Here is a 27,660-nt window from a genome sequence, read left to right on the forward strand (position 1 = left end):
GGTCAAACATACACATACATATATATATATATATATATATATATATATATATATATATATATATATGTGTGTGTGTGTGTGTGTGAAGATAGGTGAAGGCTGCCAGCCTAGCCAGGTAGAATTTTGGAGATAATTCTGTCATCTGTAAATATTAATGTAAACCACAGGCTTGTTGTCTTGTATGGTAAAAATAGTGTTACATGTTGAACTGGAAAAAATTTAACAACAGTGCACTCTACTGACCAAGTAAAGCATGTTGTGACCCTCTGATGAAAACACAGCTCTGGCCAGTCTCTGCCTCAATGTCCTTTACTGCTCTGGTTTCTGCCTAGAGGTGAAGAATGTAAATGTAGTTTCTGTTAGCCTGGGAACCCAGGGAAGTGCGAAGAATGATGTAATGTGAAATGTGAACCAGGAATGTGATTTTAAAAACAGACAGAATCAGAGTGCATTAAACATTTTTGTCTTGACCATCCAATTCAGCACCGCCTTTGCTCTATATGTAAGTTTATCTTAGACTTGTGTTTTCTCTTAGAAATAGCTAGAAACTAGAAAGAGAGGACTGTTTTTGTGAGATGTCAGAACTGTACTACTGAATTATTTTAAGTATTTCTCTGTGATCTCTGAACTCTTGACTAGCACTGTGCAGTAAAAAGTATTGTCTTGTGGTTTTAATTATTTATTATTAAATATTTTTAAACCCTTTTAACTGTGGCTGTTTTGTGTAGAGATAATTTAAGCTCTAGAGTACATTGCATGTATATAGTGATCCTGTACCAAGTCACTCTAATAAGTCTTGACTGTTTAATCACACTTACCAATTGGATAATAATATTGCACAATAGTAATTGGGCACCCTTTTAAGGGCCTTTGAGTAGCTGATAAATATTAGTCAGTGGTGGCAGCTGGTACTACCGTATAGTCTGGGAAAAAGGGAGACAGCTGGAGAACCTGTGCCAGCCTTCCCCAAGAGTGTCTGTGTTGTTGTATAAACTCTTCTCAAGGTGTGGATGTGTGTGTCAGCTACTTGGTTAGGGACACGAAGCACTGGTTGGACAGAGAGGGTGTTGGAGGTTTTAGCTTGTCCACTAGGCTGAGATCTGGACCCTAGAGCTGTGCCAGTGGGGAGTCTTATTGGGGACCTGGAGAGCAAGGAAGCGACCAGCTCCAGAGTGACTGTAATCTCTGTGAGCTCCTAAGGGAAATTGCACTTTGCTGTGTGTATTTGTTATCATTTCCTCCTATATGAGACTCCCCTCACTGGTGTTAGTGATTTGGACTGAGGCTCCTTGATTGCTGGGCCAGGGCACGGGCATCACATATTAATTGTTTGGCAGAGGTGGGATATCCACACCACATATTAACTGGTTGGCAAATACTAATTGGCTTGTACTGGTGTGGGTAGAGTGAATTCCTGTAGCTTGTGTACAGTGAGCTTTGAAGGTGTTTTGTACTCTAAATCAGCCACGCAGTGAATACTCAGAGTTCAGATCACAATTGTTTTATTTCTTTTGTTAGCTTAGTTAGTCAGGGTGAGCAGGCAGCATGTCAGCAGAAGAGTATGGAAGGCTGACAAGGGGCCAGCTGGCGGAGATGTGACAGGCTAGGGCACTGGTGCATGGAAACCTGACTAAGGCAGACCTGATTGCAGCCGTGGTTACAGCTGCATCAGAAAACAGCAACCAGGAGGACAATCTGACTGGCAGTGGATATATAATACCCTCGGAGAATGGACAGCTCAACCTTTCTGCAGAGGACTTAAAAATCCATCTGGAGACAAAGAGACTTGAGTTGAAGGCCAGGCATTTGGAGATAAAAGCCAAGGAAAAGGAGCGGCAGAGGAGGCATGAGAGGGAAATGCTGATTCTTAGCCAGAGTCATGGAGGTAATGGGTAAGGGAGTAACTGGACCCCAGAAGCACAAAAGGTCAGTAAATTTCTTCCACAATTTAAAGAGGGGGATACATTTGACAGTTTCATTCATATGTTTGAGAGGGTATCCAAACAGTATAGTGTTGACCAAAGGCTCTGGGTACGGTTCCTGACTCCCTTACTCCATGGTAAAGCTGTAACTGTTTTGTCAAAAATGTCTGACGTTACATGTTTTGATTATACTGCTGTTAAACATCACTTGTTTGAATTGTTTAAGCTAACACCTGAAATGTATAGGAAAAAGTTCATGAGCATAGACGCAAGGCAGATGAAAGTGTTTGTGAATATGTCGCTGAACTGAGCACTTATTTCCATAGTTGGGTGAGTGGATGTCAGGTCACCACTTTTGAAGGGCTGGCAGGCCTTTTGATGAGGGAACAAGCCATTAGCACATTGTCTGAGGACATGAGGATCTGATAGACAATGTGCCACTTCAGATGAGTTGGGGAAAAAGGGAGACCTATAACTAGTAAGCAGGGCAGCCTTGCACAGGAAATGGACCCCCAGTACTGCTCGTGGGTCTAAAGGAACCCATGGTGGTCAGCACAAACTACCCCAACAGAATCTGCCAGTAGCAGGGGAAGCCACTAGGCAAGGTACACTTCCAGGAGCTAGGGTTAAATGTTCTGAATGCAACCAGTGGGGCCATGTGGCATACAGGTGTCCACGAAGGCAAGGTGGGGAACAAAAGGTGAGGGAGCCAGTAAGTGGGAAAGTCAAAATGCCAATAGTAGGTTGTCTTGGGACAACAGGGGTACCAAACTATCACCAGAGGCTATATCCTATTGTAGTGAATGGCAACAAGGCCATTGCCAATAGAGAACACAGCCTCTGATATAACCATTGTAAAGCCTGCAATGGTTACAGAGGAGCACTACTTGTCTGGGCTTTAGCAGGGATCCCATTCCAAATACCTTTGGCTAGGGTTCACCTTGACTGGGAGGGTGGAAAGGGAAGCCAGCAAGTAAATGTGTTGACAGATATACCTGCAGATGTCCTGATAGGGAATGATTTTGATAGTGCAGTACCCTGTGCTTGTGAAGTTACACACACAGTCAGGCTTGGAGACAAGCAGGTAAGTCTAGTAGCCTGGGGGAGACCCAGACAGACTGCATACTTGCAGCCAGGACTGGTGAGGTGTTTACTTCAGGGAGGGAACTACCCTGTAGCAGTGAGACTGAAGGTGAGCCACAGCTGCTTGGGGGGTACTGATGGTCCCTTGGACAGAGTGACTGCAAAGATAGAGGTGAGTAGTAGTACCCAGGCTGACAGAGGATGCCAGACTTCCTGTGGAAGGGGAGCTGGGAAGGGTTACAAGGAAAGAGATGAGACAGGCTCATCTCTCAGACCCTACATTGCAAGGCCTGAGGCAGGTAGGTAGGGAGGCACCTGATTCTTAAGGAAAGGGGGAATCTGTATACTGGGACAAAGGGTTACTATACAGTGAGTGGACCCCTGAAAGAGGGCTTGAAGGTGAGAAAGTACAGTAGTTGGTAGTGACTAGAGCCTACCATCTGGCTCTTCTAGCCATAGCCTATGTTATTCCCTTTGCAGTTCATATGGGCATAAAACGTAGAAAGAGGTGTATTATGCAGAACTTCTATTGGCCTGGAATTTCCAGAGATGTAACAGGATATTGCAGGACCTGTGAGCAGTGCCAAAAGTTAGGCAAGGCAGGAGACAAGGTGAGAGCTCCTTTGATGCCTTTGCCTGTGACTGAGGAGCCATTTCAGAGGGTAGCTATGGATATTGTGGGTCCTCTGAGTATCCCAAGTCCCACAGGGAAAAGTATATCCTAGTGGTAGTGGGTTATACTGCACGATACCCTGCGGCAGTGGCTTTGTCCTCCATTGAGGCAGAGAATGTGGCAAATGCTTTGTTAGAGATTTTCAGGAGGGTAGGTTTCCCAAAAGAAATACTGACTGACAGAGATGCCAATTTCATGTCAGACCTGCTGGCTTGTCTGTGGAAGTTCTGTGGGGTGAAGCACATGAAGACCATCCCCTACCATCCCCAGACTAATGGTTTTGTTGAGAGGTTAAACTCTACAATCAAGTCCATGCTACAGGCATTTGCAGATTAGTTTAAGAGGGAGTGGGACAAATATTTGCCCCATCTGTTGTTTGCTTCCAGAGAGGTTTCCCAGGAATCCACAGTTTTTTTTCACCCTTTGAGTTGCTATTTGGGCATAGAGTTGAGGGGAACTCCAGATTTAATTAGAGATGAGTGGGAAGGTGAGTGTGAGTCACACAAGGAGTCTGTTGTGGCATACGTCCTAAACCTCAGGACAAGGCTCAGGGAACTCATAGGCTTGGCCTAGGAGAACCTGGCAAAAGCCCAACAACAGAAAAAGATGTGGTATGACAGGAATGCTAGACAGTATGCTGGGGCAGCAGGTAATGGTTCTCATTCCTGTCAGACACAACAAGCTGCTAGCAGCTTGGGAGTGGGAGGGACCCTACAAGGTGGTAAGAAAGGTAAGTGATGTTAACTACATGGTGGAACTGCTAGGCAAAAGGCAGGGGCACAAATTGTACCATGTTAACATGATGAAACCTTACCATGATAGGGAGGCCTTTGTGCTGAGCATTTGCAGTGGATTGCAGGAGGAGTCTGAGGGAGATCTGGGGACTGGTCTCCTTAGTGAGGCTGGGGCTGACACCTCAGTGGAAGGGGTAGCAATGTCCCAACAGCTATTGCCTAACCAGGTTCAAGAAATCTGAGCAGTGTTACAGAAATGTGGGGACATGTGGGAAACCAGGGTGCACCCACTTGAGGCAGCACCAGGTGGATACAGGACCCCAAAGGCCTATTAGGCTGGTCCCTTATAGAGTGCCTCAGAGAGTCAGACTCTGAGGGAGGACGTACAGGAGATGTTGGAACTAGGGGTGATTCAAGAGTCCAACAGTCCCTGGGACTCCCCAGTGGTGCTGGTGCCAAAGAAGATTGGCAGCACCAGGTTCTGTGTGGACTACAGGAAATTAAATAGTCACACAGAGTCAGATGCTTACCCCATGCCTAGGACAGATGAGGCCCTAGAGCAGCTGGGTGGGGCTAAGTATCTTAAAATTGTTGATCTTACCAAGGGTTACTGGCAGGTGCCCTTGACTTCCAGTGCTAGAGAGAAGTCAGCCTTTGTGACTCCTTTTGGTTTGTATGAGTTCACAAAGATGCCCTTTGGGATGAAGAATGCCCCAGCAACTTTCCAGAGGCTGGTAGATCATATCGTTGCAGGAGCAGGAGGGTTTGCCCTTGCTTACCTAGATAATATTGCCATCTACAGTCTTTCCTGGCCAGATTACCTTCAGCATGTCAGGGAGGTGCTGGGCAGACTTGACCATTAAGCCGAGCAAATGTCAGGTGGGTATGGCAGAGGTCTCCTACCTAGGACATAGAGTGGGGAGTGGTAAGATAAGGCCAGAACCTGCCAAAGTGGAAGCCATTCAGGCATGGCCTGCACCTGTTACTACAAATCAGGTGAGGGTATTTTTAGGGACAGTAGGGTACTACAGAAAGTTTGTCCCCAATTGTAGTACCATAGCTGCTCCCCTCACAGACCTGACAGGGAAGAACAGGCTAGATAAGGTAGTGTGGACCCCAGCAGATGAGGCATTCCAGAAGCTTTGGGAGGACCCCCCTGTATTAGCCAGTCCAGATTACAGCAAAGAATTTGTTGTGCAGGTGGATGCTTCGAACCATGGGGTGGGGGCTGTACTTAGCCAGATTTCTTCAGACGGAGAAGAGCACCCAGTGATTTATCTCACTCATAGGCTCCAACCCAGGGAAGAATGCTATGCAGCTGTAGGAAAGGAATGTCTAGCCATAGTGTGGGCACTGCAGAAACTTCAGCCTTATGTGTATGGAAGGAAATTCACTGTTATGACAGATTACAACCCCCTAACATGGTTAAACAGAGCCAGCAAGCAAAATGCCAAGTTGCTAAGATGCAGCCTGGGGTTGCAAGCATATGATATGTCCGTGCAGCACTGCAGTGGGATTAGCAATGCCAATGCAGATGGGCTCTCAAGACAGGGAATGGGGTAAGGTATACTCAGATAGACCTAACTCCCCCTCAAGCAGCGTTTCTCAAGGGTCACTTGAAAAACTAGCTTGAGTTCTCCGGAGGGGGGGGGGGGGGGGCTGGGTGATATGTGAAGATAGGTGAAGGCTGCCAGCCTAGCCAGGTAGAATTTTGGTGAATATTAATGTAAACCACAGGCTTGTTGTCTTAAATGGTAAAAATAGTGTTACATGTGGAACTGGAAAAAATGTAACAACAGTGCACTCTACTGACCAAGTAAAGCATGTTGTGACCCTTTGATATAAACGTGGCTCTGGCCAGTACAGATGAAGGAATTCTTGCTATTGTTTTAAGACCAGAGGTAATGGCCAGAATTTGCATGCATAAAAGTCCTTTATTGCTCTGGTTTCTGCTCAGAGGTGAAGAATGTAAATGTAGATTTCTGTTAGCCTGGGAACTCAGTGAAGTGTGAAGAATGATGTAATGTGAACCAGGAATGTGATTTTAAAAACAGAGAGAATCAGAGAGCATTAAGCATTTTTGTCTTGACCATCCAAGTCAGCACTGCCTTTGCTCTATATGTAAGTTTATCTTAGACTTGTGTTTTCTCTTAGAAATAGTTAGAAACTAGAAAGATTAGACTAAGTGTTTTTCTGTGATGCCTGAACTGTACTACTGAATTATTTTAAATATTTCTCTGTGATCTCCAAACTCTTGACTAGCACTGTGTAGTAAAAAGTATTGTCTTGTGTTTTTATTTATTCTTAAATATTTTAAACCCTTTTAACTGTGGCTGTTTTGTGTAGATATAATTTAAGCTCTAGAGTACATTGCAAGTATATAGTGTTCCTGTACCAAGTCACTCTAATAAACCTTGACTGTTTAGTCACACTTACCAATTGGATAATAATATTGCGCAGTAAGAATTGGACACTCTTTTAAGGGCCTTTGAGTAGCTGATAAATATTAGTGGGTGGTAGCAGCTGGTACTACTGTATAGACTGGGAAAAAGGGGCACAGCTAGAGAACCTGTGTCAGCCTTCCCCAGGAGTGTCTGTGTTGTATAAACTCTTCTCAATGTGTAGGTGTGTGTGTCCGCTACTTGGGCAGGGGCACGAAGCACTGAATGGGCAGAGAGGGTGTTAGAGGTTTTAGCTTGCCCAGTAGGCTGAAATCTGGACCCTATAGCTGTGCCAGTGGGGAGTCTTATTGGGGACCTGGAGAGCAAGGGAGTGACCAGCCCCGGAGTGACTGTGATCTCTGTGTGTTTTTAAATGAAATTGCACTTTACTGTGTGTATTTGTTATCCTTTCCTCCTATTTGAAACACCCCTCACTGGTGTTAGTGGTGAGGATTGAGCCTCCTTGATTGCTGGGCCAGGTATATATATATATATATATATATATATATATATATATATATATATATAGGATCATAGGTAGGTACTAGGCTATCGGCCCTGGGGCTTATACAAGCCCAGCCAAAAAGGTACCATGGATTTTGCCACCCAAGAGAATTATTTTCCTGTGCCACTGTTGAGCAGAGCCACAGAGGTGATCCCCGGGGTGAATTTCCTATTTCCCATCCAATCAAGATTTTTCTTGAAGAGTGCTAATGAGGAGCTTTGTTTGATATAGTTAGGTAGTTTATTCCAGAGTATGGGAAGTCTCTGGCACAGGAATCTATCCCTCCAGTATGTTCTGTTTATTGTGGTGACAAGGTTTAGGGCCCTAGAGCATCTAGCTTGGAGGGATTGGGATTTCTTTAAGTGGAGCATGTCCAACAGCTCTGGGTTTGACATAGCTTTGTATGTTATGCAGAGACCACCTCTGAGTTGGCGATATGCGACGGAGTAAAGCTGGAGTGTTTTGAGACGGTCAGCGTAAGGCATCTGTTTTATATATATATATATATATATATATATATATATATATATATATATATATATATATATATATATATATATATATCTACACACACACATATACATATATATATATATATATATATATATGTGTGTGTGTGTGTGTGTGTGTGTGTGTATATATATATATATGTATATATGTATATGTATATGTATATATATATATATATATATATATATATATCGGTCTACTTCATATGACCTAAATTTCATATAATCGAAATTCATTTGACTGAGACCAAATGACCTAAATGTCATGTGATCTAAAACTCATTTCACTGACAGTGAGCACTGTCAGTCTGTAGAGCACTGTAAGACAAGTAAAAGGTATATGACCTGTTCCCCACTGTAGTGCAACCCTGGAGTTAGAATATATAGTTAGAGGGGTGTAGGAGGTGTAGCCCCCCCCCCACCTAGTTTGATTTTATATTCTGTGGTTTGATTTTATATTGTTCAGTAAAACTGAACTTTGAGGGGGGCTAAGCCCCCCATCCCACCCCACCCCCACACACTCCCCCTAACTATATATTCTAACTCCCGGGTCGCACTCTAGTGGAGAACAGGGCATATACCCTTTACTTGCCTTATAGTGCTCTACAGACTGCCAGTGCTCACTGTCAGTGAAATGAGTTTTAGGTCAAATGACGTTTAGGTCATTTGGTATCAGTCAAATGAATTTCGATCATATGAAATTCATACTGGACTACAGAGTTAAACAAACAATGCAGGTTTTTATTTTGGCCAGTTCCTTCTTTCCATTCAAATAAATTCTCTAGATCATATTTCCATGATTTATGTTACTGTCACTGTACATCCTACCTGGTCTGCAGTGACCCCTTCACGTTAGATTATACGTGGTTGCTGCAATCCTTTCTGGGCACAGTCCTTGCTGTATGTTTAGACTCCTAAAACTGTAATAAGTTTTTAACTCTTCCTACCCCCAGCTTGGTTGATCTGCACTTTGTAGGAGGACTAAACCTTTGCTGTGTGGGGAATCTAGCTCCTAGAATGTGTTCTGTTTAGAAGTCGGACAAATTTTAACCACAGATTTCTTTTAAAATAAACTTGTGTAATAAAGGACTGAAAGAAATATTTGCATGCACAACATTAGCCTAATAAAATTATACCTACATATGACCTGCTACATACAGTTCTGTTGCTCCTCATACCACTTTTTAATGTTACTTACAACTCTGTGAAACAGATTCTAAAGATTCTGTAACTCTTCAATATTTTCACTAACATTCTCTACTCTGCCTCCCCCTTGACTTCTCTAGTTCAATATGCTGATGACTCCACCATCACCACTATTGCCGGCTCCATCTCTGAACTCCATTCTGCCACCCAAACTGCCTTTAACTCAATAGAATACTGGCTTACTGACAACTCATACTCAATCCAAACAAAACAAAACTGCTACTGTTTCTCCCTAAAAATATATCGTATATCAAATCTACTTTCTCCATACTATCTCTTAACAACACCTCCATAAAAGTAGAATCCTGCACCAAACTCTTAGGAATCACCATAGATGACCAATTGAAGTTTGACATACATATCAATAACTGTATCAAAAAGACCCATCAAAAACTAGGACTACTCTATAGATAAAAAAAATCCTTTCCTCTGACGCCAGGATTACAGTCTCTCAGTCATACTTTCTACCCAGTCTTATGTGTGGCTCCCAGATCCTTACTAATCTTGACGCTACCCTTCTCACCAAGCTCGAAACCTCCTACAATAAAATAGCATGTCTTGCAGCAAATCAAAACTATAAATCACATCACTGCATCTCACTAAAACAAATGGACTGGTTAGAACTACCTCACCATCTTGTACTCTCTCAACTCTCCATTATTCACTCTATCCTCTACTTGCCTTATTTCTGCCCAACACTTGCTCAACTTTATTACTTACAAATAAAATAAAAATAAATAAAAACTTATTTCTTATTACTCTCCCTCCAGACAACTTAGAAGCTCTAATCAAAACTTACTCCAAATTTATAAACCCAAAACTAAAACTGGATGTAAACTATATAGCTATCACCCATCCATGTCCTGGAATAAACTACCTCAAGAAGTACAGTCCCTTACCAACACTAAAGTATTCAAAGCAGCATTAAAAGACCACCTCAAAAATCATTAGTACTGCCACTGCACTCAGCCACCATAAAATACATGCATATTATCCCTCTTCGATTCTAGCATACTATTGTACTATACATCCCCTCTCCCCTGTTATTCCACTAGTTTTTTTATACTCTCAACCTCCAATCTCTCCACATTTCTAACTTTCCTATTAAACAATCCCTATATAAATCTAGCCCCCTCCTCCTAGCAGCCCTTCTCTCTGCCTCATTTCCTATCCCTCTCCTCTCCATACAAATTCCTAACCCCTATACGTCACCTACTCTCATCTTCACATTCTTACTTCTTTCCCTTACTCTATAAAGCCTTTATTCTAAACTACTGTTTAATCAAAATGTATTTTAAAGACTGTAAATAGTTTACTTTTCTGTTGTATAGACTGTTTTTAGATAACTTTTTTTTTTTTCATTGCTTACTATATTTGTTAGAATAAGCTGTGTTATATTAATATTTGACTGCTGTATTACCTTTTTTACTAGTACTTAATGGAGCTTTTCTCCCCGGGTCACTGCTGAAAAAGGGCACCTGCCCAGCCAGTTTAACCCGGTCAACAAATGTAAAATAAATAAATAAAATAAATAACTGCTACTGCAAAGATGTTCTTCCACTTTCAAACTATTCCAATATATGCAAAAACTCTGTTATGCTGACAGGAGCTATCTCTTGAATACTAATCTAGTGTTTTTATGCAACCCTCACCTTTTACATTCATGCAACCTGTTCGTTTACCACTTTCATTAGCAGCTTAAGCCATCTTGTTTGTAGTAACATAAAGCATGTTAATTATGCTCCAGAACACAGGACAAAATAATCTAGTTTCAGGAAGGTTCCTCCGTATGAACCTTGTCACTATAAGACTTAAGCTGTCAAACAGACAGCAATACCACAGAACAGCACTAGAAACTAAAAAACTTTGAAAGCTGTTACAATTCATTTGTCAGACAAACAGCAGCAGTATGTCTAACAGGTTTTAAAGCTGCTGAGTGACAAAAGGTGAAGACTGCTTCAGTTTCCTTTTTGGCAATGCAAAGTGTGCGTCAAGATCAGTAAAGCTGCAATGATGCTTTTTGAATGAGTATACCTCTAATCACCGCCTTTTTAGCAGCCCATTGTATGTCACAGGGCATATCACTTATACTAATGTTGTTTTCTAGTTGAGTGAGGATGTTACTAACTTCTTATACTACCTCTTTTTTTGATTAAGTTGACAATGAAGGTCCAATTAGAGTGATTATAATTTGTATGGTTTAGTTTAGAAGTGTTGATTCTAACTGAGACCTCTGAGTGGTTGGATGTCTATCTGATATCCACTTTCTATTCAATACCTATCCTGTAAACTGTCACAGTGTGGCTGGTACCACTCCCGTTTTCATATAACCCCTTCTAGAGCAGCTAAATTAGGAGGTCAGTCCATGGTCCTAAATTTTCCCAGTGTCATTCAAGGCACAGAATAGTAGAGAAAAGAAGCGTACAGTACTGTTAAACGTTCAATACCATACTGGTAGACTTAACTTCGCATGCTTGTTGCATGCCCCTAATGCTGGATCTTGGATCATCTGTGTCACAATCTGGGATTTCTCTCTCTCTGCCATGAATCCAGATTTGCTTCATAGGCTAGTTTAGTCTACAGCTTATAGCTTTGCTGGGCAGTTCATTCCACACATTCATTTCTAAACAAAGAACTGCATTCTTGTATTTTTCTGTACTTTGTCTTCCTCTAATACTATTGAGAAAGAAAGAACTTATGTGCTTAACATATCATTCCATCTGTGTTGTCCGTCTTCGTTTATCCTTGAAATATGGGGGGGGTTGGTTCCAATATTGGAACCGACTCGGCCGTTACTACAGTCTGCGCCAGCCAAAAACTCTCGAGCTTCACCTCTACCACAATCCCTCCCTCTCTCCCAATTACCTCAGATTGAGTTTGCTGAGAATGTATAAATAATACATAAGGAAGCCCAAAGGGAAACCATATCTGTTATGCTTTAAAGATCACAATAATTTGAAAGTATATAATCCATTCCACCAAAAAAATCTTCAAACGCCATGGGATGGAGTGAGGGGTGTCAAGGATAAATGAAGATGGACAACACAGATGGAACGTTATGGTAAGTATGAAACTTCATTATCTGATGTTGTCAATCTTCATTTTATCCTTCACATATGAGACAGAGTGCCCCCCCCCCCACTACCTTAGATCTTGGGAGGACCCACGGAAGGATATTCCTGAGCACCAATGAACCAAAGGATTCTCTTCCCCTAGAGACCAAGTCCAATTTGTGATGAGTAATAAATGTATGGGGAGAAGCCCAATTAGCTGCTGCATATATATCATCCATTGAAGCTCTACATTGAAAAACTGCTGAAGTGGCTACTGATCTTGCAAAATGGTCTTTCATGGGCCTAAGCAAAGCAATTTTGTTTTTATCAGATAAATGAAATACAATCCTTTAGCCATCTGGCTAAAGTCATCTTGCTGACTGGCTTACCAAACCTTGCACTGGAAAAGGAAACAAATAATTGGTCAGATTTTTTCATGTCTTTTGTCCTATGAAGGTACAAGTGTAATTTCCTGTGAACATCCAGTAAACGCAAGGAATATTCACCTCTGTTAGAACAGTTAGACTCTGAGACTACCTTGGGTAGGAAGGAGGGGTTTGTTCATAAAGAAACTCTATCTTTGTGAGACACCAGATAAGGTGGTTTACATGACAAGGCCTGCATTTCTGAAATTCGTCTAGTAGAGGTTATAGCCACCAAAAACAATGTTTTCCATGACAAAACCTTCAGATCACACTCTGCCGAGGGTTCAAAGGGAGAATATACAATGGTTTTCAACACTAGGATCAGATCCTAAGGTGGTGTAGGGTCTTTGAAAGGAGGTTTCAACAATGTGTCCCTTTTAAAAAGGGCTTACTAAATGTATGAGAAGCTAAAGGATGTTTTTCCAAACCATCATAGAAATTGGAAATTGCTGCTAGTTGTATTCTGATGGCAGAAGGGGAAGCACCCACATTAAAAAGACAGGCTATGTCTTCTAAAATATTTTCTATAGAAGTAGAGAAGGGGGTCAGTGTGTTTTTCACAAGCCCAAATGTTAAGTCTCTTCCATTTACTAGAATGCAGTTTATGGGTGGAAGGTTTAGGATGTGGCATACCAGGAAAGAAGACTTAGATGCCATGCAACTAAAGGAATTGGAGAAACCATGCTGTCAGCTTGAGGTTCAAAATGTCTGGGTGAGCAAGTCTGTCTGGATGGACAGAAGGTCCGGAATTGTATCCAAAATCCAAGGTTGTTGAATTAGATAAGGCCAAAGAAAGGAGAACCAAATTTGTCGAGGCCAAAATGGGGCAATGAGGATTACTTTGATGTCCTTCAAGAATGCAAATGCAGTCATAACATATGGGTTGTCCTGCCTCAGGCAGCCCTCGGTCGGCCGAACTACAAAGTCTGGGTCCGGCGTCGCCTCCTCTCCGACGTCACAACGGCTGGAGTATAAAGGCATCGGCCGACGCCATCGTCTTCAGTCTTTCTTGCCGCGCGGTGCCCGAAGCAGAAGCAGTTTGCAAGTGCCGGTCGGTTAGCTCCTGTGTTTTCAGTACCGAAGTCATCTAAAAGCTAAGTACCCGTTGGGAACATTTTTCTTGCCTCAGCCGATGTCAGAACAAATTGAGAAAGTTAATAATTGTTTGTCTTGTGGTAAACAAATACCTCATAAGGACTTCCATTCTTACTGTCTTCCTTGCCTGGGCCCAGACCACGACGTCTCGGCCTGTGCTGCCTGTGCTTGCTTTAATAGGCCTCCTGTATCTATGTCCATCAAGGACTTTGCACATACTAAGGCCGCCAGCCAGGCCAAGGCCCATCCTAAACCTGCTGTCCAGGCCCCCTCCTCTGATAAACAGATTATGTCTCTTGCTGCAGACCTTATTTCCCTTATCAGGGGGTCTCAGCCTCACCCAGACAGAGGTTCTCAGCCTCCTGCAGAGAAAAGGCCTAGAACTGAGCATACTGAAAACCTCTCTTCTGATGAGGCCTCTGGGGATTCTGAGCATTCAGATATTCAAGAAGAATCCTTCCAGGCCTATGAGGACTCTGATGCTGAGGAATCAATTCCCTCTGCCTCTCCTCCAGAGGATTTCTCGTTTGAAGTCCTGCACTCAATGAGGGAACATTTCCAATGGCAGGGTCAGGAATTCTCTGATTCCAGGAAAAGGCTCCGTACCTTCCTAAAGCTTCCCCAGCACAGACCTTTAGCTATTCCTCCTGTGATGGATGTTTTGGATGATGTTTTCTCCGATTCCAGTGCTAACCCTGATTCTCTCCCCCCTGCTCCTGTCAGGCCAGACAGATATTACTCTGTCCCTGACACTCACAAACATCTCTTTAAGGCCCACACCATGAATTTAGAAACTATTTCACAGGGTCCCAAGGGAGTGGCTACCTCCACTTCCAAGAATCCTTTGCCAGCGGATAGGGAAGCCAGGTCTATGGAGAGATGGGGTAAAAAAGTTTATACCTCTACCACCCTAGCCATGAGGTCTCTTAACTGCCTTTTTCATATGTTTCAGTACCAGGATTTTTTACTGGATGATTTACAGAAAAAGTTAACTTCTCCTGAGCCAATTGACAGAAAGGCATTGCAGGATCACATACATAACACTCAGCAGGTTAACAATCATTTTCTTCAGTGTGGTTATGTTGCATTGGAGGCTTCATGTAGGGCAGCTATGACTGGGGCTGTGATACGTAGACATGCTTGGTTAAAAGATCAGCCACTGCCAGACCATGTCAAAGTAAAGTTACTTGATGCACCTCTGGAAAAACAGAAGCTTTTTGGCACTAATGCACAAGATGTGTTGAAGTCCATTGAGGAAAAAGCTAAGTCAGTACAGACAGTCAAGGATTTCCTCCAGGTTCAGCCACCCAGATTCAGTAGAAACTGGCCTTCAAAGAATTGGTCCTTCCCAGACTCGGACAAGTTTCAAAGGGAAAGAACAGGCGTGGCCGAGGCCAATACCGAGGCTCCTACATGGGCCGCCAATGGCAACCTACAAATCAAAGAAGTGCTGCAGCCAGTCCAGCTGCACCACAAGGACAATCACAATGACTTGACTTTCATACCGCCTACAAGGGCTCAGAGAGAAGCACCCTTGGTTGGTAAATTATCCTTATTCTCAAAAAACTGGCATATCTTAACCAAGGACAGCTGGATTCTGGATTTAATAGACAAGGGTTACAGATTCCACTTCCATACTTTACCTACAAGACAAGGCATGCCAAACCTGCCACACCATCAAAGGGCAGAGGCACTCATTCAAGTTTCAAAGCTATTAAGTATAAAAGCAATAGAAAAGGTACCTCCTCAGGAACAAGGCCAGGGATTTTATTCAAGACTGTTCCTTGTTCCAAGAAAGGAAAACAAATGGAGGCCTATACTGGACTTGTCTACTCTAAATACCTTTCTCATTGTGCCAAAGTTCAAAATGCTGACGTTACAGCAACTCCTTCCCATACTGGGCAAAGGGTCTTGGCTGGTCACTCTGGACCTCAAGGAGGCATACCTGCATGTCCCAATCAGACAAAGCTGCAGAAGATACCTCAGATTTCTTGCAGGGACAGAGCATTATCAATTCTCAGCATTGCCGTTTGGCTTATCTACTGCGCCCAGAGTGTTCACGAAATGCCTGGCATCAGTAGTGGCACACTGCAGACTCCAGGGAATTCAAATATACCCCTACCTGGACGACTGCCTCATACAAGCAGACAACAGACAAACCTTAATAAAAAACTTGGACTATGTCATGCAATTACTACAGGCCTTGGGATACACAGTCAATATTCAGAAATCAAGACTACTGCCATCCCAACAGATTATTTTCCTAGGAGCCAAACTGGACACACTAACACAAATGGCCTACCTCACAGAGGAAAAACAACAGCAGTTACCAGAGTACTTCAAAGGCCTAGCACAGCTCTCCCAGCTGACTGCAAGGAAACTCCTGCAGGCCCTGGGGTTCATGGCATCATGCATTCTTCTGATACCTTTGGAAAGACTTCATATGAGAAAGCTGCAATGGTATTTGAAAAGCTTATGGTCCCAACACAGCCAAAGCCTAGAGGATGTAATCCCACTTATTCCATGTCTGCAAAAAGAATTCTTGTGGTGGGCTCAAGCAAGTCAATTAAACAAAGGCATGTCTTTCAACAGACCTCAAGCAAGTCAAATAATTACAACAGACGCCTCAGATTATGGATGGGGGGCGCACATGGAGGGCAGATGCGTTCAAGGTCAATGGACACCAAAGGAAAGACATCTGCACATAAACCAAAAAGAGATGTTGGCAGTGATACATGCAATCGAGAGTTTCGAAAAATCACTGCAGCAAGGACATTTACTAATAAGGACAAACAACACCACTGTCATGTGGTATATAAACAAGCAGGGAGGGACTCATTCATACCCCCTCTGCAGACTAACAATGATTCTCTGGGGAAAAAGCACTGAGTCTGAAGATACACCTGCAATCCCAGTTTGTGCCAGGCAAGGACAATGTACTGGCGGACAAGCTGAGCAGAAATTTCTTGGATCCACACGAATGGATGCTGCATCCCCACATTTTCTCACAAATAACAAAGACATGGGGAAGACCGGACATAGATCTCTTTGCGTCGCACATGAATCATCACCTGGAAAAGTTCTGTACCAGGACCCACCATGCTCTAGCCTGGACAACGGATGCTCTCTCCTTTAGCTGGAATTCCCTAAACATTTATGCATTTCCTCCTCTGCCACTGTTGACCAAGGTGATCCTGAAGATCAAAGCAGAACAACCAACAGGCATTTTGATAGCTCCAGACTGGCCAAAGCAACACTGGTACCCATTGCTGTTGAGCATAACTCGGACCAAACCGTGGCCTCTGCCCCTATGGCCCCTGCTCCTAACACAACACAACTACAGGACTGTTCACCAAAACCTGAAAACATTACATCTGACAGCCTGGAGGTTACTTTAACTCCTTCCGCTTCCAATCTTTCCAAGGCAGTTCAGGACATCTTATTGGAAGCACGCAGACCGTCCACCAGAAAAGCCTATTCAGGCAAGTGGAAGAGATTCAGCATCTGGGCTGCCAACAGGGGTCAGGATACAACAGTACTGAGTATACCTCAGATATTGGAATACTTGGCAGAAATGTTTCATTCTGGACTCTCATATTCTTCCATAAAGATTCATGCCTCAGCAATCTCAGCAAGATACAATTGTGATCCACCAGTGTTCTCACATCCTTTGCTAAGACAGTTCCTGAGAGGGATAAAGAATATCAAGCCTCCCAGAAAACAACCAGTACCTGCATGGGACCTCAATTTTGTATTGGAAAAATTATCTCTTCCTCCCTTTGAGCCAGCAGCAACCTCAGAGATGCAATTTCTATCATGGAAAACGTTTTTTCTATTGGCAGTCACATCAGCAAGAAGAGTCTCGGAGATACAGGCACTCATGGCAGTACCTCCTTTCCTCATTTTTCATCAGGACAGTCTCTCTCTAAGAACAAATCCTTCTTTCATGCCAAAGGTAATTTCCAGGGTGTCTCTAAATCAAGCTATTCACCTTCCTACTTTCTTCCCCAATCCTCAAAATAGAGGGGAAAGACTGCTGCATACCTTGGACATACACAGGCAACTACGCTACTACTTGGACAGAACTAAGGCCACCAGAAAGTCTGACCAGCTGTTTGTAGCCTATGCTGCTGGAATACAAGGAAAAGCAATCTCCAAGCAAACAATTTCAAAATGGATTGGACACTGCATCAGATTCTGCTATTCTTACCATGGAAAAAGTGTGCCAGCAATATTAGGCCACATTCCACCAGAGCTATAGCCACATCCACAGCTTTCCTAAGAGGAGTGGCTACAAAGGACATTCTAGAGGCTGCTACATGGAGCTCCATGCATACATTTACCTAACACTACAACCTGCCTTTATACTCCAGATCCCGAGCAGGCTTTGCTTCGGCAGTCCTGCAGGGCATTTTAGCTACACCATCTTTTTCTTAGCTCCATCCACCCCCAGCTTGGCTATGGTATTCAACCCATATGTTATGACTGCAGCTGCATTCTTGAAGGACATAGTACAGTTTTGTACCTACCATAAATGTAGATGTCCGATAGATATGCAACTGCAGTCGGATTTTCCCTCCCTCCTTCCCCTCTTTTCTTTCTTTTGGGTCCATTCCCCCTGTACCTTTTAGCTGGGGGTATCTCCTATGGTGTATCTGTTTATTACTGTTGTGCTTGCCTGAAATTGTTTATCCATTCACCAAATTTAGCCTTCCTAGGAGGGCACCTGGCATCTGGGGCAAGAAACACTGAAGAAGATGGCGTCAGCCGATGCCTTTATACTCCAGCCGTTGTGACGTCGGAGAGGAGGTGACACCAGCCGACGCCGGACCCAGACTTTGGAATTTGGCCGACCGAGGGCTGCCTGAGGCAGGACAACCCATATGTTATGACTGCAGTTGCATATCTATCGGACATCTACATTTATGGTAGGTACAAAACTGTACTTTCTTCAAACTGGGTGCTTTCTGCGGGAATTTTAGAATTAGAGGTATCGGGGGGGAGAGGCATACAGGAGACTGGGGGCCAATTGTGGAGGACAGAGTCTCTTGGTGACTTCCCCGGAGAGGGAATCAGGGCAAAGTAATTGTTGCACTTGCTGTTTAGGGGAGAGACAAAACAGGTCACAGCAAGGCTGACTCCATTGATGGAAGATCCTTTCTGCCACATCTGGACTGAGAAACCACTCATGAAGCTGAAGGATTCATCTGCTCAGTTTGTCTGCAATCATAGTGGAACTCTCCGGAATACGCATTGCTATCAGAAAGTGGTTGGAAGAGATCACCCACTGCCACACTCTGCTTCTCACCAAAGGAAGTAAGACTTGGTTCCTTCCTGCTTGTTGATGTACCAAACTACTGCCATATTCTCTGTTTGAAATGCAATTGTCCCCTGAAGAAGAACTGTTTGAAGGGCCTGCAACTCTAGAAGCACTGCTCTTAGCCCCACAATGTTGATTTGCAGGGGGGACCAAGTGCCTTGGACAGTCGTGCCCAGAAAATGCCCCCCCACTCCATCTAGGTGGTGTCCAAGGTCACTATGGCCATGTGCTCTGGAAGGACAAAGGGACAGCTGAGGAGAATCTGTTTGGAATAAGTTCACCAAAGTAGATCTTTTTTGCAATAGTTGATCAGAATCTGGTCCGCCATGGGTTGATGATGCTCAGACCATTGAGATGCTAGCAGCCATTGTAGTGTTCTCATTTGAAATCCGCCTACAGTTATTGATGCTGCCACTGACCCTAGAGCTTGCAAAATTAGTTAAGCAGGAACCTTCTTTCCGTGGATTATCTTCTGAACCTGTATAATAATTCTTTGGAGTCTTTTTATAGGAAGGAATGCTACAGTTGTTGTCTTATTCAGAACTGCCCCTGTAAACTCTAGATTCTAAGTTGGAGTCAATTGGGATTTCTTGTGATTTACAATAATTCCTAGGTGGGCACAGCTATTGGACAGTGTAATTTCTTGCTTCTATCAAACGATGCCTGTTCAAAGCAATTATGAGCCAGTCATCCAAATACAGAAACGCCAGAAATCCTTGCAGTCTGAAGTGAGCTGCTACTACTGCCATGCATTTGGTGAACACCCTGGAGGATGTGGTGAGACCAAAGGGCAGCACTCTGAATTGGTAATGACTGGCTCCCAACCGGAAGCGGAGGAACTTCCTGGAGTGCTTGTCTATCTTTACATGGTAATACGCATCCTGAAGATCTATCAAGCACATCCAGTCATCTTTCCTTAAAAACGGAAGAATGGACTGTACCGTGACCATCTGGAACTTTGTTGAACTGATTTGCTCAGCACACTGAGATCCAAAATTGGTTTCCAGTCCCCTGTCTTTTTCGACACTAAAAAGAATCATGAGTAAGCTCCGGATCCTCTCTGGTCTGGTGGGACTTCTTGGATGACTCTCCTGGGAGGATGGGAAAAGGGTATGGTGTAACCTCTGGGTACGATCTGTTTCTATGTTTAGCCAGGTATCTAGGTGCATGGATAAGTATCCCCAACTGCCTCCAGAGGAAAGCAATTAGGGCCTCCATTCATGACTGCTGAAAGGGCTTACTCAGAAAGGAATCCCTGAAGCCTTGGTTCTGTGGACCACCTCTGCTGCATGGATGGCATCTTCCATTTTGGTTCCCCCTCTGCCCTTGGGGGATCTGCCTCCACATGTGTCCTGGAGAGGCCCTTGGGATTTTTTGATCCCCATCTTTCAACCACTCCACTGATTTCTAGAAAATTATCTTTGGGGGGGTTGGAAATACGTATACCCACAGCTGAAAGGGTCTTACTATCCTTCTTACACCTGGATAAAGTCCCTCTTACTTTTCCGTCAAAGGGTACATTGACGAATGAAGACTTAAATGGTTCTGCAAAGTCACATAGGCGCAGCCAGGTGTGTCTCCTTATGGGTACAGCTGAACCCGCTGCTCTGGATGTCCCCTTGGATGTATGCGCAATGTGCATCATGGACGAATTAGACACAGACTCCAGGGTGGCTAACTAGGAGGCAACTTTCTCTTGGAGACCCTCAGCTTCAGCTCCTGCCAGGGTATCTGACAACTCTTTGATCAGGTCCCTTTGAAGTATTGTGAAATGTGCCAGAAAATTCAAAGACATTAGGGCGAAGGTCATAGAAGCATAAACCCACTTCCCAAATCTATCTATAGCCTGAGACTCCCTATTGGGTGCATGGATAGATGAACTCTCCTTGGCGAGTTCCTTTTTCATGGTGGTCACTACAACCACGGCATCCACTGTTAAACCTCTGGTGCACAACTGCTTATCTTTTGTGGGGGGGGCGGGCAGATAAAATCTTGTTTTGTCTCTTAGAGACTGGTTCAGTGGTGTCTGGAGCCTTCTGCACCCAATGCAAAATCAACTGGATGAGTTCATTTGAAGCAGGAGTTAACCAAGAGGTAGAAGGGCAAGCACCTAAAGCCTGTAGGTAAACTTGATTCGTCCAAAGAAGGGTTGTTTGGGACTTCCAGTCACCCCTTTGTTTTAAAATTTCTAAGATGTCTCCGAAGGAGGCATCTTCAGGTGGCGACCCTGGGGACCCTTCCCCCTCATCAAAATCAGTATCTTCAGTGACTGATTCCTGAAGGAATCTAAGTGCTTCCTCTTACACTTCTTTGCTGAGGGACTTCCTCAGGGAGATAATCTGGGGAGGTATCAGAAGATGACGGAAACTGTGTGTAAGCAACCTGAGACTTCGGTGCTCGGTGCCCCAGTGGAGAGACAGGTTGAATAACGGAGCCAGAGGGGTTATGTGTTCCAAGGAGGAATGTGCCTAACTGAGTCACTGTAAGGGGCAGAGCTCTCGCCTAAAGAGGGAGGGGAGCCTGGAACCAAGACAGACTACCTTGGAACTGAGGTCACTACCCACTCTGAAGAAACTGCCTCAGAGTCAGAAGCCAGGGCTGAACTGACTCAAGCCAATGCTCCGAGGAATATAGGCAGTTCTGAAAAAATTGGCTTTGACTTCTGCTCCTGGAACCGGCAGGGCAGCTATGGCTCTGGGAGGTCTCTAGATGCAAACTCACTGAAGAGCTCAGGGGAAATACAGGTTCCGAATAAAAGGAGATCTCAGGAGCCGGTACAGTCGGTGCCAGAAGACTTAGAACAGTAAACTCTGAAACTTCAGAGGAGTTCAGAGAAGGAGAGGGTAACGGGGTGAAAGAAGGCTCAGTTCCTGGACCCAAAGGGGTCGGTGCTGAAGGAGGTCCTGTAAGTCCTCTCGCCCACAAAATTTTACTCGCGTGTCTCCCCGCATTGAGCTCTGAAAGACTTTTGGTGGAAAGGCTCAATGACACGGAGGGATATTTCGGTCTCTGGAGAAAAACTTCTGGAAGCGCACCCCCCCAAAGGGGTCACCAGATGGGGAATAAACAGTCCTAGATAAAAACTTCTTTGGTTCAGTTTCTAAGGTCTGCCCTAGTGTAGTCAGGGCAGTCAAAGTAGTTCAAATGTCCTGCACTGGAGCCTTCAACGTTGAAGGTGTTGAGATACTAGTAAGTGCTGGGGAAGTTGTCATAATCAAGGAGTTAGAGTCAGAGACCTTTGGTTCTGAGGATCCTTTTGGAACAGAGGATTTCAGTTTCTTGTATTTTGGTGCTGATGGAGCAGATGGAACAGACAAGCTCCTTTTTTACACTTCTCCAAGGAAAATGAGCATGAAGGGGAAGACTTATGTCTTACTCTTGTCTGCTGCAAATATGGTTTCACTAAATGCAGAGGGGATCAAACCCTTCAAAATAAGTTTGTCTCTCAGCAAGGGGTCTATACCTAAACCAGTGGGAAATACTGCAGTCCTCCTGCAAATGCACAGGACTCCAGCAATATACACAAAGCACATGTAAATCTGAAGAGGGAATCTTGTGGCCGCACTGCTGGCATTTTTTAAAAGCCAGAAGGGGCCTTAGCTTTCTCAACCATCAGAAAAATTTGGGCTGGAAGGCACGTGCGCACACACACACACACACACACACACAAATCACACACAGGAGGGGGAGAAAATGGAGGTGGCTAGAAGAGAGAATCTTTTTGTGTTGAGAGGAAAGGAAAGGAAACTATCAACAATTATAGTTTAAGAAGTACACCACGGTGTAGGGAAAGAGGCCATCAACAATGATAGTAAGAAATGCAATCACTTGTACGAGAGAGAGGAAAATGGTAGCTAACGGGTAGAGGAACAATGGAGAGAAAAAAATAGAGAAAAACTCAAAGAAATAAGAAAATATTACCTAAACAAAAAGGAAACTCGAGACCTCTAACAAAATGCGACTGTTCGGAAAAGCGACAAACAAATGCTGAGGTAACTGGGACAGATGGATTGTGGGTAAAGGTGAAACTCAAGAGTTTTTTGGTTGGCGCAAGCTGTTGTAATGGCGGAGTCTGTTCTAATATCGGAACCAAACCCCCCATATGTCAACTCAAGGATAAAATGAATATTGACAACATAACGTGCCATTTTCATTCTTTTTGCACTTAAGGCATCTTTGTATTTTCTCTACACCACCATTTGAGTATGAATACTACAAACAGCTGGTCAGCAGAAAAAGTCCTTGACATCTGCACTGTGTTTTACATCCTCAGCAAGTGCTGTAGCATATCACATTACAGTGAAGCGCTATCTATCCATACATTGTTTTTTGGAAGATTTTTGTACTGCTCTGGTCTGCTCTGCTTTTGAAACATCTGCAAATCTGAAAACGGCATAATGAAACAGTGAAAAAGTTATTTCCATGTCAGCTGTAGGCAGCAATCCCCCTCTGCTGTGCATTAGGACAGATGATCAGTATTGTCCTAAACAAAGAACCTATATCCACATGAAAAGTACAATAAAGCCATTTCATATACCTTCCCACCTTACTTTTTGACAGAAATTAAAATCACTCTTCAGGGCTAAATATACATATCATTATGGGTCTGGATACAGGACTCTTTTCCGGTCAATATAAAATAAACCTTCAGACCTCCTCAAACATTCACCCACATACATATCAGATATGGACTTTTCAGCCTCACCAACATCTGCAGAGCACTCCATTTTTGACCTTATAAATAAGAACAATCCCTAGACCCACACTAATTTGGATTAGTAAAGGACATAACACGACTACTGAACTTTCTCTGTGCCCACACAGTACCTTGACTTAGCTAAGGCTTTTGACACTAACACTCTGGCTTCATCAATAAACTGATAAAGCTTAATATCAATCAATATGTAACCTGATGGATTGTCTTCTGACTCACTGAAAGACACCACTTTCTTACAATTAAATGCATACTTTCCTCTAAGATAGTTGTGTAACCCCAAGACTTTGCTATGGGACTAATTCTGTTTGCTACCTACTTCTTTAAACTCAAATCTGAAGTTAAAGGCCACTGACTTGACCAAGTTCAAAGATGTCTGCAAGCTTGCTGTGATCACTTCCACTGTAAATACTCTGATCCTCCAAGAAGGCCCATCTCAGACAAGCATGTGGTGAAAGGATTACACTGTAAATCTGAACAGAGTGTTGCCTTGTATAGCCTTGGAATCATACTTGGACATCCTTAACATATAAATCCCTCCCTCCTTAAAATATACCTTGTCATTAGAAACCTAGACACCGTCGCAGATAATGAACTCTCCTTTGACTACAGTGTATCCTTTCTCAAAAAAAAAAGCCATCTACTTCTCTCCTCTTACTGGATTATTAAGAGCACCTCCTTCATGTCATTCCCATCTATGCATCTCTCATTAGGCTCATACCAACCTATCCAACTACCCTGCCCAACTTGAAAAACTCCAGTGGCTCCTCACTAAAAAAAACACCTCTAGTATTAGCTTCCTAGCTACCCAGAGCTTCTAACAGCTCTGTCCCTCACAGAGTCCTATGGAGTGATCTATGCCTGTCCTACAAATTTGTAAATAACCCAATCCTGCAGGACCTACTACAGGTCTGTAAAACTGACAGCAACACAAATCCAACATCGAGGCACTTAAGTCTATACTGCAGCATAAAAAGGATTTGCTGGCATGACGGATCTCTCTCAAAAATTTCCCCACCTCTGGAGCAAGCTATTTCAGTAAAGGAAAAGCACAGCCCCTCACCATCTTCAAATCTACTACAGACAAATGGATGGGAAAAAAAAATCTCCAGCCTAGCCCCTATTGTCCCTTATGGACAGGGGTAGCTAGTCAGGAGTAGCACTGGGATTGCAGTGGCTAGGCTTAAAATCACTTAGGTTGTTACTAGGCAACAGACCACTTATCAAACAATGAATAATACTAAAAAGCCTGGAGTGAAGCCTGTTAATATAAAAACATCAGAACTTTCAACAACACCCATTGCTTAATTCCTGTCTGTACATTTTCTTCCCCACCGTCACTGCATTACCTTATTTGCCTTTCAGCTACTTACTACTAAAATGAAATGTAAGTATCAGCAATATATATATATATATATATATATATATATATATATATATATTTTTTGGAAAAGCAACACTAATATTCCCCATGTTCTTCAGGTAAGTTGAACTGTTAAGTTTTTCCATTAATTAACTTTGAATCTCCAACACAGAAAAAAAATTCTTTGAGTTGAAAACAATACACTGATGAAACACCAAGTTAGTGATTAAAGTCACCAATATCTTAAGACAATGACATGGTTTACAGCATGAAATCAAGTTTATAGCCATAAGTCAAGGTATTTATAACCACTGCATTCTTGTTTGATATTTAATTGCGGTTTATTCAACAGACGTAAATGATGTTGGATTACATGCCCATCCCTATTTTAATTTAGTACAGAAAAAACAAACTGAAAGGAGACTTAAAAGTGCAATCAGTAAAATAATAATAATAAAGTAGGTAGCACAACTAGGTGTGACAGCACTTTTAAGTGTGTTTTTCTTTCATAAGTGGTTGCACTAGTTTCCTATTTTTACTTGAAATTACAGGAGAAGATTCCCAAGTCACCCTCCATGTTAACCACCAGACACATATTGTCCCTTGAATAGCTTGTTTTAGACCAAGTAGAGTAAAAAAGATTTAGGTACTTACCATAACATATCTGTGTTATCCTTTGTCACTATTCATCACTTCTGGGTCATAGGATCTGACATCGGATCCAAGCCGGTAACTTATTAGACACAGCCTGAGCTCAAGATCCTCCTACTCCCATAATCCCTTGCTGCCCTCTAACCCTTCATGTCGAGTTTGCCCTACAGCTGAAAACAGACAAGGTAGACCTTAACCACCAGACAGGACAACTCTGCTTCCTCTAGATCACACAGAACGAGAAAGGAGGGAGGGATAGTGATGAATAGTGACACAGGATAACACAGATGCTAAGTTATAGTACGTACATAATTCATTATCTGATGTTATCCGTGTCATTGTTCCTCACTTCTGGGTCAGAGTCCCCAGCTATCATAAAATGCTAGGTGGCCTCATGGAAGGACATGCCAAAGAACTGTGGAGCCAAAGGAAGCCCTGTTCCTGGAAATTGTTGAGCTTGTAATGAGTAGCAAAAGTGTGAGTAGACCAGGCAGCATCCATGCAAATCTCATCTAAGGAATGTCAGGCCAAACAGGCAGTTGACGTAGCTACAGATCTAGTGGAATGAGCTCTGACAGGTCCTGGTAAGGACAAACCCTTAGAATAATAAATTGTAGAAATACAGTTGGAAATCCAATGAAATATAATAATCTTAGATACCGCCCGACCTTCTCTGTTAACAGAAAAAGCCACAAACTGCTGGTCAGATTTACAAAAGTCCTTTGTTCTGTCTAAACAGAAACGCAGTTGTCCATGTATATCAAGAGTGTTCAGCAAATATTCCCCTTTATTGGAGTAGTTGGGGAAGAAAACTGGCAACTGAATGGATTGATTCAAATTTAACTCAGTGGCCACCTTGGGCATAAAGGAGGGATTAGTCCAGGCAGCCACTCTCTCTCTCTCTCTCTATGAAAAATCATGCACGGAAGCTTAATAGAGAGAGCCTGCAAATCAGAAACTCGTCTTACCGACGTTATACCCACCAAAAAATGCAGTCTTCAGTGTGATTCATATCACAAGTTGCTCAAAGGGACTCTGCGTAGGAGACTGCAGCACAAAGGAATGATCCCAAGGAGAAGAAGGATCTTTGATAGGAGACCTAAGCAGGAAAACACCTTTCCAAAAGGCCTTACAAAGGTGAGAAGAAAAGGTAGGTTCTTCACAAGCATGGAAATTAGAAATGGCTGCCAATTACAGCTTCACAGTGGAGAAACTAGCTCTGTCCTGAAGGAGAGAAGGCAAGAATAAGATGTCTGGAATGGGAGCTGAAAAAGGATCCAGATTCCACTGCTTGGCCAAATCTTTTCCCTTTCCTACCATAGACCTTTCTGATGGAAGCCTTCTGAGAGGCCAAAATAATGTCTCTAGCAAGGCAGACCTGAGCTGGTTTAGAATTAGGGGAAGTGGCCAAACCATACTGTTACATGAAGAGTCTGAAGGTTCGCGACTGGTAACTAAGAGGGCTGAGAGATCAGATCCAGACAGGGATCTAGTACTCAAGGTGGGTACTTCAGATGAGACCTTAAGAGGAGGAACCACACCTGCGGAGGCCAGAAGGGGATGATAACTTTCAAGGTAGCCTTGAGGCGTCAAGCTTTTTGAAGCACTCTGGGAATAAGAGGTATTGGAGGGTAGGCATAAAGGAGACCCAGAGGCCAATCGTGGACTAGTGCAACCCTGGGGGACTCCCTGACTGGGGGGATCAGGGCGAAATACTGGCTGCATTTGTAATTGTGAGGGGAAGCAAACAGATCGCAGCTCAGATGACCCCAGCAAAGGAAAATCTCTCTCACCACTGAAGGATTCAGGGATCACTCATGATGACTCAGAATAACCCTGCTGAGCCTGTCTGCTAGCACACTGGACTCCTCAGGAACGTGCATTGCAAGGAGAAAGTGCCCCGAGGATATCACGCATTCCCACACTCTCATGGCCTCACTACAAAGCAGACAAGAACATGTGTCCC

General features: G+C 43.4%; 1 protein-coding gene across 1 annotated transcript in view; it reads right to left on the reverse strand.

Annotated features, from left to right (window-relative positions):
* The window catches only part of CERS1 (ceramide synthase 1), a 1,087,666-nt gene that overhangs the window by 7,987 nt on the left and 1,052,019 nt on the right, over positions 1-27,660 (reverse strand). The window lies entirely within an intron of this gene.

Source organism: Protopterus annectens, chromosome 13.part0 (assembly GCF_019279795.1).
Source record: "Protopterus annectens isolate FY-2018-M chromosome 13.part0, PAN1.0, whole genome shotgun sequence".
In the NCBI taxonomy this organism is placed as follows: Eukaryota; Metazoa; Chordata; order Ceratodontiformes; family Protopteridae; genus Protopterus; species Protopterus annectens.